Genomic DNA, 16,886 nt, shown 5'->3' with positions numbered 1-16,886 from the left:
TTCCTCTGAAGTAAGACTAAACTTCTGGCTATTCAATTATTACTTCAGGTTATGACTTCTTTACATATACTCTTGCTTCTTTCTGGAATACTCACACCACCCCACTCTTTTCTCCCTCAGGTATCATTCCATCTTTCAGGCCTTTGCTATCATGGCAGTTTTTAGGCTATATTGCGAGCTCCATGCGGTGAGAACTGTTGGTCAGAGTCCAGTTAAAGGCCTGGAATAGAGATGGATAGATGAGTAAATGGACGAGTGAATGAGTTACATGTAACCATACCCTTCAACACACACACACACACACACACACACACACACACACACACACACACACTCTTCCTAGGGCTAACTTGCTATTCCAAATTAAATAATTCTCTATCTCATCACGTGGATGTCCAGTTTCAGAAAAACCTCTTGACCCTGGCTAACACTCTGCTACAGAGTTAGGTGATGCATAGAATGGAAGGCAAGAACACGAGTTAGAAAATTCAAGAACATTCAAACATACCCTGAGGACCTAGCTTAGCTCTTGGTTTTACATATAATAACAGCAAGTTTCTCATTTTTACACTCGGTTTCTCCTCTGGAGCCTGGCTTTCACTGGAAGCATTTTCCACAAGTGCCACTAACATAAACAAATAAAACCTTTTGGAGGCATTTTACCATAACTTGTTATAGATTCTGATGCTGGTTAGAGATAATGGAGCTGTTATTGCTGGTGATTAGGAAAAGCCCAAACTATTTTATAAGCTTTACTTACTTGGATTTATATAACATCTTTCCCCTGAAGAGAAAGTTATGGAATAAAATGGCTTCATAGCAGCTAATCATTTCTAAGGGTCATGTTTGCCCTCTCTTGTTTCTGTTAACCCAAGATGACATAGGTCTGTGCTATGCAGATAGAAGATTTTTTTAACTATACATGGTATACAAACATTCATCGAAACTGAGCAAAGGAGCTGTTAATGAGTTCCCTGACAGCAGAAGCCCAGGGTCAGATGCTGGGTATTATCTGTCAGCCATGTTGGGATAGGCACTTCTGGAATAAAACACATCTGAGTCCTTACCACCATACGATTTTATGATTGTATAGTCATAAATTCTGCACCCACCCAGGTTTTGCTCTTAGCTTGGCATGTAATTTTAATGTAAAGATAGAACATACATATATGCATTTAAATAGAATCCCATTTAAATGTTATCTTTAAACATTTTAATCATGAATGTATTTTCATGTATATTTATTCCACAATTTTATTTTTAATGGACTTACAGTATTCCAATGTATTTCATAATTTAACTAAGATCCTGATTTTTAACAGAAGAGTTTCCCCCTAATTTTTGATATTATTGGTAGCATCAGTGAATACCTCTGTCTATATTTTTGTGAATATGCTTATTTATTCAAATTGTGGAGTCAAAGTGTGTCACATTTTTCAGGGTTTTGATGTCCATAAAGATAGTGTCTTTCAGAAACATTGTATAATTTATATCCCGCCAGAGGTCACACCATGACTGTTGATGATGACTCTCTGGCAATATAAACTATCACATGAGAAGTCCCAGGAGATTGAGACTGTATTAGACCCTGTATTAGATCCTCTCTAGGACAGTCTCTTCACCTGCAGGAGACATATCATTCATTATACACAGACTCAAAAGTTAGAATTTGGTTCAAACTCTGCCTCCACCATCTATAAGTGAGCTACTTAACCTCCCCTAACTTGATTTATCATCTATAAAATGACAGATTCTATCTGGCAGGGTATTTTTCATGAAGGCGTTATAGAAAAAGGGCTTAACACAGCAGCAGACATATAGTAGTTATTTTCAAATCATTAGTCAATATTTTATTATACTGTGTCTAGTCATTTGCTTCTTGCAACAACCCGTTTTCCTTACAGTGAATGGAAGCATGAGGAGGGACGAGAAGGGAGAAAGGGAGATGAAAGACTTAGGCTGTTCCAGAAAGAGTTTTTAGGGTGTGGAAATATGTCTTTATCTTGTTGGGCAGCCTCTCCCCTGTAAGCTCTACCTTTCCCTCTAGAATTCACAGCAGTTGGGGAAAACCCTCCACCTGCCAGAGTCGCCTGGGGTTTCACTGATTTTGCAAGCTTTCTGCTTGTCGCCTCTCCTAGCTCTGAAGGCAGCTCTGCTGACCTTGAGGGTCCAGGACATGGTGTTGATCCCAGGAAAGACAGTAATAGTTTTGTTGACAGATACTTTTCAACAGCTGTATGGTATCTGGGAGGCTGAGAGAAGACGTGGGGCGGAGAATGACTCAGGGTTAACCCCTTCTTGGCCCCAAAAGTATTCCCTTCATCAGAAACCCTTGCACTGATGGAATTTTCTTTGACTCTGAGAACTGGATTTTTTTTTAATCAGACCCTCTTAGTCATTTTGTTACAAAAGCAAAGTACTGTTTATGATTCAGAAACATATGACACAAAATGTTAAAGCATCTGAAAGCACTGTACTTGGTAGAATACAGAATAAGGGGCTGTTCTGAGAATGAGACGAACCTGAAATGCCCTGGGATTCTATCATCTTGCATCTTCAAGGCACATTTGAACTGCAGAAGATGAGATATGGGTCCTTAATTTGGGAGTGAGAACATAATTTATTCTGTCAAATTTCCAGTGTTCATAGCACTTAATATTCACATGTGTTTTACATAGTTATTTTCCTATCTTTTAACCATGTGGTATCATAGCCAAGGCCTCTTTTTAAAAAGTATTAGAGTGCTTGAAATGTAAAACTTTTAAGTGTTAATCCACTGAGACCTTTTATAATGTTGAGGGATAAGGCAAACAACCCTTTGCAAGCTGACTCTCATGTCAGACTTCGCCTTCCGGCTTTGTATATTTTAAGGGGAAACTTATTTAGAATGTCTGAGTCAGTGTACTAAACTAGATATATAATAATGAGTTCTATGGAAAATTAGTCTACTTCATAGCAAAAATTCTCAGTAAAACTACAACTATATTCATTTGGTTTTTACATACAGTCACTAAGAATTACTGAAAGACACAACTGAAGCATTCTAGGGAATACTAATCACTAATCACCTGTTAGGATCCCTGCCGTTGAGAAACTGCTCCCCAGAGATGGAGCCCAAATCATTTAGAATTAGCTCTAACACAAGGCAGAAAATGATGATTCTCAAATAAATTACAAGCAATGGGAGGTCTCAGGAGATTGAGATATCAAACAGGAAATACAGTTTAGGCTTTGTAATTAGATTTGGTTTTGGTGCCATGCTCTGCCCTTGTTAGCTAGGTAACCTATATACTGTATTTAATTTCTCTGAACTTTATTTGCCTTATCTGACAAATGAGCATACCTAACATAGCATATCGGTGAAACTTCTAGCAGAGTGCATCAACATCTGGTAGAGTGAATATTTCATAAATGATAGCTAACAGTGGCAGGTGAAATTAAAGGGGTATGGTTACAAGTACTTAATTCTGGAGAGATGTAAGATTTGAGATGGACTTAGATGTGGGGAGAGGGCATTCCAGGTGGCAAGGATGGTGTTATCAATGGTGTGGAATGGGATGAGAGCACACTGAGCACCTTTAGTGACTGAGACTTACTCTGAAGGGCTGGAATACAGGGTGCACAGTTTGGAAAACTTACCCAATAGCACTCCAACTGATTTCATTACTCGGGGTTAGAAAGGTGGTCTGAAGAGCTGATAAAAGACCAAGGTTGTCATGTTAAGAAGGGTAGGTGTTATTTGGTTGGCAATGGGGAGCCTGCCTGTGTTTTAGGGGATTACTCTAGTGACCTGGAGGCTGGATTGTAGGTGGTGAGAAGAAACTAAAGGCAGGGAATTCTAATAACGGAGCCAAAAGGTAAGCCTGAGGTTCTTTTTAGTAAAGCAAAATAAGAAACATCACCTGTGGCTTGACAGGGCTGACTTTCAAAGTAAGAGTTAGTAGGCTTGGTGTGATTTGCTCTTTGTTCTGATGGGGTCAATTATTTCCCCACAGTTATGCTGATTTCCTCTTTCACTTCGCTTATCTTCCCATAGACAATCGCTTGTTCATGTTCTTACTTTATAACTTTGTCATCTTGAGAACACTACTAAGAAGCAAACTCTAGGCCACTGGAAACTGAGCCTGGCTTATCCCAGGTGGCTTATGGAAATACAGAAACCTGAAACCTCTGATTTTGTAGGTCTGAGGTGAATCCAGGAAACTTCTTTTTCTGAAGGCTTCCCGGATGACTCTATGGTCAGCCAGGTTCCAGTACCACTGTGCTAAATTTAAACTTGCTCAGCAAGCCTGTTTCTTGGTCATTTTGGAGTCTATAGGAACCTATCACATTATTGAGCCCCAAAAGAGGTCCCATGAATATTTAGCACACAGAACTGAAGTGTTATAATGAGGGCAGAGAGAGACACTCAACTTTAGGGAAATAATAGCTGCAAAATCCCTAGCTGGAACCCAGGGCAATCTTTGTAAAGAGCAATTTCAGCTTCTGTTCAGGCAGGGGGCAGGGCTGGAAGCCTAGAGCAGCACTTTCCTTGATTGATTGCCCTGTAACTTGAGGACTAACTTTGACCTGAGGGTTAGAGCATTGAGTCTACCAACTTGCAAATTATTAAAATATTGTTAAGGGGCAGGCAGGTATTCTCATAGAACTGCATTCTTTTCAGTGAGAGGACTACAATCTGATCTCCAAAGTTAGTATATCCTTCATTAGTAATTAAAAGAACCTGAATGAAAATAGAGATACTTTTAAGTTAGTAAAAATATATATTTTTAATGTTAAGAACCAAGGCTATTAACACTGTGATGAGATCACAATGACCCAAACATTTTGAAGAGCAGTTTAGAATTTATATCAAGGCCCCTAAATAACTCATTTCATTTGACTCAGTAATTTCATGCCCTGTAAATATACCTTAAAAGTTATCCGAAATTCTAAAAAAAGATAACTGCACAAATATGCTTATTGCAGAGCAATTTATAAATGTGAAGTAACTAAAAGTCCTACAATAAAGGAATAGTAAAGTAAATAAATTGATGAAATTTTAGGTAGTCATTAAAAAATGATGTGGTTTGATATATATCATCATGAGAAAAAGCTTATGATACAATGTAAATGAAATAAGTTAAATGAAAAAATTTTATACCTTAGAATTACAACTACATAAATAAGAAGCATGTTTATAACAGACTGGAGGCATGTGCACAAAAATATTACCAGTGTTCAGATGGTGGGATTATGGGTTATTCTTTCTTCTCTTTCCTAAAATGTACAAGTGTTTGTAGTACTTTCATTCTTTAAAATTAAATATATTTACATATTCACAAACAAAGTAGGAGATTGGATCACAGTCCCCCAGTGAGCCAGGAGTAAATTGAGGCAAGTATCTAGATAAGTCAGCAGAGTACAATTTCCCTCCCTCCACCCCTCAGGGACCACCACACTATTTTATGAAGAATGGCATCTGGTTTTGTTATACCCATCTGAGTTTAAAAATCAAAACAAAGCGAAAAACAAATTAACAGGAAAAAATTCCCCCAAACAACCTTATTTCTCCTCCTCACCATTTTCTACAAGGCTTGTATCAAGAGAGGTCATTACATTAAAAAAAAATTTTTTTTGTTTTCTCTGTTGAAAGGTCTTTTCCTTCCTTACTTGAACATGGGACATACACACTATCTGGATTAATATCTAGATCTGGGTAGGCTTTTCAAAGACATCCAGGAGAAAGAAGCATCTGGGGCAAGTGTGTAACGTTAAATAAGGTCATGCTTGCTGTTGTTGGTGATCTCGCCCACATGACAAGGTCCTATTTTTAACTGAGACAATTGGTGAATGACTCAGGAAGACCTCTGAAGCCAAATGGCAGCTTGGAGGAATAGAATTCGCTATTAGAGGTGAAAATAACTAATGTAATCAGCTGAAACTGCCCATTTTCTGCTTTCAGTATACCTGGCAATTGATGAACACCGTAATAAACCCAGTTTACAAAGGTCTCACTCTAGATATAGGTATGTTGCTAGTTAAGTACTTTTTTCTTTCTTTTTCAGAAAATAATACTGTGGGAAAATAATTCTGGAAAATGTGAAACAATAAACATCCCTTGGGATGTTTATAGTATAATTGTATAATAAAGATTGTTTTTGAATGGATTTCATTGCAGATTATTCATTTTTGTGGAGGTGGGAATGAGTGGGGAGCAAAACGTATAGAATGCTCCAAGGAACACACTCTGGGAAACACTGATCTAGTGTGATCCCCTCATTTCACAGATGAGAAGAATAGAGACCTAGGGTGTTCTAATAACTTGCGCAAGAGCTCCCAGCTGGTAAATACAAGAACTAGGGCTAGAACCCTTCCATTTAGCCACACCACCAGACTGTGTCTGTCATCTTACACAGACTATGCAGGTACACAGAATCCACAGTAGATGGGTCATTAGATCTATGATGGGTGTGTCCACTAATACTGCCACTATTATTCTTGGATTTAATTTTCTACTTAAAATCTTTATAGTCTCTGGAGTTCTCAAAAGACCCATCTGCCACAAACATAATTTGTTACTGTTTGAATGGGAGGTGCTTTCTACAGACAGGTCATTTTATTATTATTATTATTAAGGCCCTATGGTGGGTGAGGGCAATGGCAACCCACTCCAGTGCTCTTGCTTGAAAACTCCCATGGACGGAGGAGCCTGGAAGGCTGCAGTCCATGGGGTTGCGAAGAATCGGGCACGACTGAGCGACTTCCCTTTCACTTTTCACTTTCACGCATTGGAGAAGGAAATGGAAACCCACTCCAGTGTTCTTGCCTGGAGAATCGCAGGGACGAGGGAGCCTGGTGGGCTGCAGTCTATGGGGTCGCACAGAGTCGGACACAACTGACGCGACTTAGCAGCAGCCGCAGCAGCATGGCGGGTGAAGCACAGAAGTGGGACTTGAGACAGAGCTTTTAGTACCACACTGAGCTTTCTTTCTGAGCTAATTTTAAAAGCAGTGAACCCCTTTGTGGTAATTAAGGAAATTTCAGACTAGGGTTGGCCAAGAGAGGAGACCTGTCTTTCTTAAACCTAGGTGAAGTGATCTCATAGAGCAGGAGGGGAAGAGGCCATACCTATTGCTGCCATAATGCTAACCAAGGACATTTAACTCTGAAAAAGCACTTTAGCTGTGTTATCTCAAAGATTGCTTTAAATACCCAAAGTGTAGTTTCACTGTAGTGAGTCAGATGTGGGATCTTGAGTCTAGAAAACTCTCTCTTTACATCCCCGTTAAGTCCACACTGTGTCACTTTTTCTTCAAAATCCTGGTCAGTGCGGCAGAGCTCACAGGTTTGAGGGGAAAGTTGAGACAGCAGTGTTGTCAATCTCATGTTGTTTTGCTTTGGCAGGAGACAGCTTCAAGGGCAAACTCAACGGCACAGCGTCTCAGCAAGGGGTTTGGGTGAGGGCTTAGGAAGGTCACATGTCTTACTTTCAGAGAGGGGGAAAAAAGCTGAAAATCAGCTCAATAACTCAGCTGTAAGAAGAGTGGCTGCTTCTAGGCAGTAAGTTGTAGGGGCTGGGGTGCTTGGGGGTGGGGAGCACTCTTAATTTAGGTCTAAAGTCATCATTATGTATTAAGTGCCTGTAGACTTTTGTCTAAATTTTAATAAGCTACCTATATGTTTGGCTGAGTTGATTGAATCCACCTGAATAATTTCCTGCCTATTTCAGCAGCATTAATCATACGCACTGTTTCCTGACACTTTTACTAATGTGGTATAAGACATGGGCAAAAGCTGTAGTTTGATTCTTTTCGCTGTGCCTAAAATATCCATATATATTCATACAGGTGACTGGCACTTGAAACAGAGAAGAAAGTATATATTTCTATTTTAAATGGCCAAGATGTAGGTGAACTCTATCATGAGGCACTGAGAAAAAGCATTAATTGAATAATCTAATTGCATGAGAGCAATCAAAAGATGTATCTCTTGGTCTTCATAAAAGCCCAATAAGGAAACAGATAAAGCTCAGAGAGACCAAATAACTTTTCTCAAGGTCACATAAATAATAAAACGTGACTTCAGAATTCAAATCCAGTCTGAAATTTTTCCCTGCACCAAGCTCTGTGAAAATTAAACTCTCGTGAGCACAGCTTTCATCTGTCAGTGAAGATTCTGCAGACACTTCAGAAATGCTCAGGACCTCAGATGATTGCTCCAAAGGTTAAGTATTATATTATAGGTGTATTCACATATACATCTTTACATATAATGTATATTGTATGATATTGTATTTATAGCATAAAAATGCTTGTTACTTTCATTAACAGAAATTTGTATTATAAAGAATTTTCAACATGGATAAAATTCTAGATTGTTTATCCCAGGTGAATAAAGGTACAGTACTAATTCAGAACTTGGTAGCCTTTAAAAGTCAGCGTGAGACCCTTGCCTTCATTTGTAAGGTTAGGATAATAATATTTGACCCTATTTGTGACGCCATAGTGAGGGATGTTATCAAAGGACTTTGGGCTCACATGAAAACAAACAAATTTGTGATGATAAAAGCATCCCATGAGTTTGTCAAGGGACCAGTTTTTGCAAATTTCCCAACCTGGTAAACTTCTTAGGAGTCATGAAAAATGCATATAAAAATGGGGATTAACATTTTGAATGTGCCTGTAGAAATACTTCATATGGGTAAACGTCTTAGTGGTTTTATTATGTTGAATAAGGCCAAAGAAGGATTATTTTTACATAAAGCCTCTCACCTAACTAGGACCACCTGGTGTACAATTGTGTCCCATAAACCAGTGATGTCCCAAATCCCCTTCCAAAACAAAAGTCACATTGCTGAGATTAATTCCGTTCTAATTGGAAGGCACAGTCAGTTCTCCTTTCATACTCTGGGGGGCTGCATGCTGCAATCTTTAAAATATACAAGCCCAGCCACTGTTTGGCCACTTAACTTTCCACTACCTTTCTTTCCTTTTTCTAGCTCATAAAGTGATTGGGTATATTACCAATGTGTTGAGCCTCTCAAGGAGAAGTCTCTATGCATACTGGCAGCTAGTAGGTGCAGTTGGTGAAGAGACTTCAATTTCACTGATGGACTTCTTGTAAATAGCGACTAGCTACTGTATATTTCTTGGTATAAAGTGCCACAGGCATTATTAGAAATTACAAATTAGAGGTTTATCTGAGGTTTCTCTTCATGAACAAAATACTAAATTAGATGATTCTTAAAGCAGTTAAAAATCTCTTATAGTTTCCTTTGTACATGTGATCAAAATTATGTGTACTCTATTGAAAAATGCAGGTACACATATTTTCAGGTGATCCTTAGTCTTCTGAGAGCCCATCACTCCATTAACTATTGAGAATTCCTGCTTTACAATGCCTACACATACACACAGCTATACTATTATCAATAACAAACATTTACATATATTAAACTTGGCATAATTGGTGAAACAGTCAACATCGAAGATCTAAATGTTTACATATGTATACCTATGGCTGATTCATATTGCTGTTTGGCAGAAACCAACAGAATACAGCAAAGCAATTATCTTTCAATTAAAATAAATTAATTTTAGAAAAGCAAACAAGAATAAACAAATGGGAACTAACCAAACTTAAAAGTGTTTGCATAGCAAAGGAAACCATAAACAAAATGAAAAGATAACCAATGGATTGGAAGGAAATATTTACAAATGATGCAACTGACAGGGGGTTAATTTCCAAAATATATAAACAGCTCATACAACTCAATTAAAAAGAAGTACACACAATAAAAAAGTGGGCAGAAGACTAAACAGACATTTCTCCAAAGAAGATATACAAATGGTCAATAAGCACATGAAATAAAGATGTTCAACACTGCTATTTATTAGAGAAATGACAGTCAAAACCACAATGAGGTATCATCTCACACTGGTTAAAATGGCCATCATCAAAAAGTCTACAAACAATACATTTTCAGGAGGGTATGGAGAAAAGGGAACTCTCCTACACTGTTGGTGAGAATGGAAATTGGTACAGCCACTAAGGATAACACTATGGAGGTTCCTTAAAAACTAAAATAAAAGTCATTATATGATTCAGCAATCCCACTCCTGTGCATATATCTGGAAAATATGAAAGGTCTAATTTGAAAAGACACAGGCACCCCAATTTTCATAGCTGTACTATTTACAATAACTAAGACATGGAAAAAATCTTAGTGTCTATCAACAGATGAATGAATAAAGAAGATATCATATATACAAATACATACACAATGGAATATTACTCAGCCATAAAAAGAATGAAATAATGTAATTTGCAGCAACATAGAAGAACCTAGAGAATATCATACTGAGGAAGTAGGTCAGATGTAAAAAAGACAAATATTATATGATAGTGCTTATATGTGGACGCTAAAAATTAATACAAATGAATTTATTTATAAAAGAGACTTCTAGACATAAATAGAAAACAAACTTATGGTTAGGAGTATGCAACTCACATCTCCTGCATCTCCTACATTGGCAGGCAGATTCTTCACTGACTGAGTCACCAGGAAAGGGCAATTAACAGACACACTCAGTTCAGTTCAGTTCAGTTCAGTCGCTCAGTCGTGTCCGACTCTTTGCGACCCCATGAATCGCAGCACGCCAGGCCTCCCTGTCCATCACAAACTCCCGGAATTCACTCAGACTCACGTCCATCGAGTCAGTGATGCCATCCAGCCATCTCATCCTCTGTTGTCCCCTTCTCCTCCTGCCCCCAATCCCTCCCAGCATCAGGGTCTTTTCCAATGAGTCAACTCTTCGCATGAGGTGGCCAAAGTACAGGAGTTTCAGCTTTAGCATCATTCCTTCCAAAGAAATCCCAGGGTTGATCTCCTTCAGAATGGACTGGTTGGATCTCCTTGCAGTCCAAGGGACTCTCAAGAGTCTTCTCCAACACCACAATTCAAAAGCATCAATTCTTCAACACTCAGCCGTCTTCACAGTCCAACTCTCACATCCATACATGACTACTGGAAAAACCATAGCCTTGACTAGACGGACCTTAGTTGGCAAAGTAATGTCTCTGCTTTTGAATATGCTATACTATATATAAAATAAATAGACAACAGGATTTACTGTATAGCACAAGGAACTATATTTGATGTCTTAGAATAATGGAGAAGGATCTAAAAAACTATGTGTATATAATTGAATTACTTTGTTGTCTACCTGAAACTAACACAATATTATAAATCAACAATACTTTATTTTTTTAAAAAGGAGGACTTTTTAAAAAGGATTTCTGGATTGAGATGGACAAATTTGCAGAGAAGAGTCTCCTACATATTTCCTCTGTGTGTGGGTATCTGGGTGTGTATGAGTATGTGTAGGTGAGTGTGAATATGTATAATTGTGTGTGTGGGTGTTTGTGTGTGTGGGTAGGTGTATACAGATTTATCAAGTATAACATTGTGCTATATTTACTCTCTCTTCATATATACACAAATGTGTGTATATGCAAATGAATATGAACCCTTCTATATAACCATGACATCACTACCACACTCAAGAAATGCAACATTATGAAATTTCTGCAACTGTCTCAGAATGTCCCTATATTTTCATCAATTCCAGAATTCAATCGACTGTAACAGTCTGCATTTAGTTGTAATGTCTCTTTAATTTCCTTACATCTAGAAGAAGAGTTTCCTAATAGCTTTGATTTGTCTTTCATAACATTAACATATTTGAAGAGTCCAAAGAAGTTGTCTTGTAGAATGCTCCACAATGTCCTTATGCTTAGATTCAGGTTAAATCTTTTTGGTAAGAGGGCTCCACAAGTGATGTGGGAACTGACTCTTCAGCACAGCTCTTGCTGTTTTTGGATCACTCACAATGAACATAGTATCAAGTTCCTCACCCTTCAGGCACTGTTAAGACAACATTAATCGCACATAAGATATCACACACACACACAAAGGATACACTCAAAAAGATCAGATTTTTTTTTAATGTATCTATTTCTAAGGTTTGCCACAGATCCCATGGGGATATTTTGGAAGGCAGTTTGAATCCATTATTTCACTGGCCCCAGCCTTGGAAGGTTTTCATTATAAGGGAGGGGTTCACCAAGAGGATTAAGGTGTCTGGAGGCCCATGGACTTCGATGATAGAAAACCTGAAATCTGTGGAGGGTCAATGAGAACAAAGAAGAACCTGATCAAAGGAAAGAAAAAGTTAAGGAAACCAGGGAATAGGTGAGAGAGGTGACGTGGACCAGGGTAGACTGACAGGGGACTTGGAAACTCAAAGAATTCTAGTTGCAATATTTAGTAAATTTTTTGGTAGTTTACTAGGATTTGCCCTTGGAAAACTGTATCTTTTTGTTTCTAAGAAATTAAAAAAAAAAATGGAGGAGAGGGCTTGAAAAGCCTCTTGGACAGAAAATAGCACTGAGAGAAACAATATTTTGATGAGTTAGTGCTAAATGAATTAGAAACATGTGGACTGAATTTCCCTTGAAATACAAATGGATTGAATAATTAATGGAAAAAGCACTTGGCAAAATGTACTTGAGGTTTTTATTGAACCCAAACCAAAACATTTGAAAATATTTTGAAATATGTGAAAAGTACAATATACATCTGGATTTGCCCAACCCTAGTATGGATACAGGAAATATTATTTTTATTTAACATTTATATGATAGCTGCAGTGTGCCTCAATCCTAAGGTATTTCATACAACAGCCCTGTGGTCTGGGTCATAATTATTATTTTCATTTGGGGCAAGAAATTTACCATACTTGCACAGAGAGCTTCAAGTACCACCTTCTATTGGTCTGTGTTCTTTAGAAATTTTTGTTAGTAGAAATACTGAACTAGAGGACACAGAACTTGAGTCCAAGTTCTGGATTTAATTCTTATTGGACCAATCACATTGTTAATCTTTTCGGTACATTTTATCATTATGTAGCTTCTCCCTTTTCCTTACTAACACATTTTGATTTATAAACTATTATGCCATGTAGTAATAACTATCACTGTACTTGTTGTTTTTTTTTTTTTTTTTTTTGGTGACCATCTGCCAAATATATCTGTAGTAGGAAGAACAATGACCTTCCAAAGATGCCCTAAACCCTGGAGCCTGTGAATATGTTATATTACAAATCAAAGAGGAATTAAGGGAGCAGATGGATTCAAGATTGTTAGTCATGTATGGATGTGAGAGTTGGACTGTGAAGAAGGCTGAGCGCTGAAGAATGGATGCTTTTGAACTGTGGTGTTGGAGAAGACTCTTGAGAGTCCCTTGGACTGCAAGGAGATCCAATCAGTCCATTCCGAAGGAGGTCAGCCCTGGGATTTCTTTGAAAGGAATGATGCTAAAGCTGAAACTCCTGTACTTTGGTCACCTCATGTGAAGTGTTGACTCATTGGAAAAGACTTCGATGCTGGGAGGGATTGGGGGCAGGAGGAGAAGGGGACGACAGAGGATGAGATGGCTGGATGGCATCACTGACTCGATGGATGTGAATCTGAGTGAACTCCGAGAGTTTGTGATGGACAGGGAGGCCTGGCGTGCTGCGATTCATGGGGTCGCAAAGAGTCGGACATGACTGAGCGACTGAACTGAACTGAACTGAAACTAGTGTGAGTCTCCGGGGTAATGTAATCACAGTGGCCCTTAAAAGTAGAAGTGGGAGGAAAAGAGAGAGACAGAGATGTAATGGCAGGAGTCTGAATGATGGGATATCAGAAGGACTCAACCAGTGTTGCTGTCTTTGAGGATGGAGAATGAGGGTCATGACCCAAGGAAGATAGCCTCTAGAAGCTGGAAAACATAAGGAGCCTCCAGAAAAAAAACGCTGCCCTGCCTACACCTCGATTTTAGCAAAGTCTCACGTTGAACTTTTAATCTACAGAACTTTTAGATAGTAAATTAGTTTTCCTCTAAGTCACTTAATTTGGTAATTTGTCACAGTGGCAATAGAAAACAAACATATATGAATACGTTTCATTTTGAGCCATTCTGTGCATAAACAATATTTACAACAGCTAGTTTCTTAAAATCAATTTCATAATTGTTGTATTTTAGTACCTATGTAATTCCATTCACATTTCTTATGATTCTTGATGTATCTGAACTATTGTCTTTTCTATTCTATTTTTATTTCTTTTCTGCTCTTGATTATTTACATATATTTTTAATTCTTTTTTTCCTTTACTGGGTTAAAAAATTATGTAATTTATTTATATTATTTTAGTGGTAAACTTACAATAAAAAATAAACTACTTTTTACTGAACTATAATACACATACAGAAAAATCCAGGTCATAATTGTACAATGAAATAAAGTATCATAAAATGAACACAGTCATGTCATATCAAGTAACTATTATCAAGAAATAGAATATTCCTCATATCCTAGAAGTCCCCTTGATGCCCTTCCAGAGCACTACTCCTCTTTCTTCCTCCTCAAAGGTCAACACTCGTAACTTCAAAAAAACCAGTAAATTAGTTTTTCCAGTTTTAGCAGTTTTTTTTTTTTTTTTTTGTGAGATAACAGGGTATATATTCTTTCTTGTGAGATTAATTGATGTTGTTGTGAAATGTTGTATTTTATTCATTTCCACTGTCATATATTGTCTTATGTGCATCCAAAGAGATGCCTAAGAATGTTCAAAGCAATATTATTCATAACAGCCCCAAACTGGAAACAATCTAATGTCTAGCAACAATAAAGTGGATACATACATCTTGGCACATTCATATCTTTACATTTTTAACGTGCGCAATTAAAGTTAACCACTATATTTATGTATGTTTTTAAACAATAGAACTTCAGGACAGTTTAACTGTTTCCTATTATTACTGCCTAAAATTTTAGTTCCAAATTGAGTTAAACTTAATCCCCATTTGACATTATAATTTTTAAAACAGGTACTAAATAGTTAGCATGGGTAGCGATTTCTTTGCTTACTTGTACATCTTGTTTTTTCTATTCTTTTCTTCCACATTACATTTCATCTTGTTAAAGTTTTATCCTTTTGTAATTCTCTTAGCACAGATATGGAAATAGTAATTGCAGTCTTTTTATGCCTGAAAATGAAATTTCTGTGCTCACTCTGTAAGGATGTTTTAGCTGCTTATAGAATTCAGCCCTTTTGAGATGTTTATTCCACTTTAAACTGGCATCTGCTGATGAGAATTATACCTTCCTACTATCATTCCTTTGAAAGTAACCTGTTGTTTAGTAGTTTTTTGAGGGTTTTAATGCTCTACACCTATCTAGGTGTGGATTGATTGCTATTTATCCTGTTCAAAACTCTGTGATTCTTCAGTCTATGGAATCATATCTTTCTTTAGTTCTGGAAAATTATATCCATTGTCTTTTCCAAAGTTTTCTCTTTACTCTTTCTGTTGTTTCCTTCTGAAATTTGAAAAAAAAAAAAAAAAAACAAAAACCAAAATTTCAATTCTTCTTTCTTCGTTGTCTCTTAATTTCTTCTATCCCATTATCCTTTCCCTGCTGATTTTCTGTGTGATGCCCTTAGATTTACTTTCTAAAGCATGGGTTTTCATCTTTATCTGTATAGAGTTTTTTTTAATGTCAGATTTTATCTATTTGTTACTCTTAGAACATCTCATTTTTGACTGGACTCAGACTTAGAAGCTGTCAGAGAGGACAGCCTCTGTCTCTTCGCAATCTGTTCCTGCTGTTTTTCTTTGGCTTCCGTCATTCTCTTGGCCAAAAGTTTAGTATATTCTGCAGTTTAGTATATTCTGCAGCCTCTTCTTTATTTTTCTTAGCATGCTGTTTCTTCAGAGCAATTCCGCCCGCGTTTGTGTTGCAGAAATTGTGGAGTCTCGAGACACTGAATCTTGGGTGCTTTAGTCCTAGGTTTCTTACCTTCTTTGTTTAGGGGCTTTTGCACGACATACTGGCAGATATCATCTTTAGAGACTGAAAAGTTTTGGATTCTGCTAGCTCTTTTGGGGTCAAGGCAATGAGGCACTGTAGTATTGGTGAGTCCAGGAATATTCTTCTCCCCTTTTTTCATGATACCAAATTGAGAACACTCAGATTGGCATCCACAACGCAACTCCGTACAGATTTGCACTTTCTCTCTCCAGTCCTCCTTGGTCTGTAACAGGAAGGCCCCTTACTCAGCGGCAGGCAGCTCGGCCATGGGTCAGGGCACCCTGCTTCACGGGGAAACCCTGCTTATCATTCCCATCACTGATCTGGACCACATAACCCTTCCATTCTTCAGCCAGTGCATCAGCAGCAACTTCTGTGTTCATATTCTTCTTGTAGAAAGAATGAAGTTTTCATTCATTGTCCACTGCAAAGAGCTTCTGGCAGCCAGTGGCCAGGAAAGAGACGTTCAGCTTCATTCGGAAGTGGCTGATAGCTTTCAAGGCAACACAATAAAGAATAGAGTTGTTATTTAAGCCATACATTCAGCTTTTCACATCAATGACTATAGTTCCCATTTATAGAAAATGATTTACTTATTTCTCATATTAATTTTTTCTTTCTTTAAAAAATATTCGTTTCTACTTTATGTTGCATCCATTCCTTGATATCTGTTACCATTTCAGATGTATTTATAGTTCCCTTTTCGATTGTTACATTATCTCATTTTTGGTGTGCAGATTTCTTTTCTTGTAGGGTCTACTGTCTCTCCTGAATGCTAGTTTATTTAACCACGAGATTTACAATTCTACTTTAACATCATTTTCAGGCACAAAATACTTTCTACTGGAGTTTAGTATGTTTGGGGATGTGGACATGCTTCTCTAAACTATTCTGCAGGAACCCTATGATTTCCCTGGACTCATTCCAGTTTTCAAGTTAATTTCTCATTTTGAGTAACTTTAACCATATGGTTCCATGAACTTCATA

General features: G+C 37.6%; 1 pseudogene; it reads right to left on the bottom strand.

The window, feature by feature from the left end:
- Positions 1-15,621: 15,621 nt before the first annotated feature.
- Positions 15,622-16,375, bottom strand: LOC128044768 (40S ribosomal protein S6-like; annotated as a pseudogene).
- Positions 16,376-16,886: the final 511 nt, after the last annotated feature.

The sequence above is a fragment of the Budorcas taxicolor genome, chromosome 3 (assembly GCF_023091745.1).
Source record: "Budorcas taxicolor isolate Tak-1 chromosome 3, Takin1.1, whole genome shotgun sequence".
Taxonomy (NCBI): Eukaryota; Metazoa; Chordata; class Mammalia; order Artiodactyla; family Bovidae; genus Budorcas; species Budorcas taxicolor.
The sequence above is the reverse complement of the archived record's forward strand: the minus strand, read 5'-3'. Positions and strand labels throughout refer to the sequence as shown.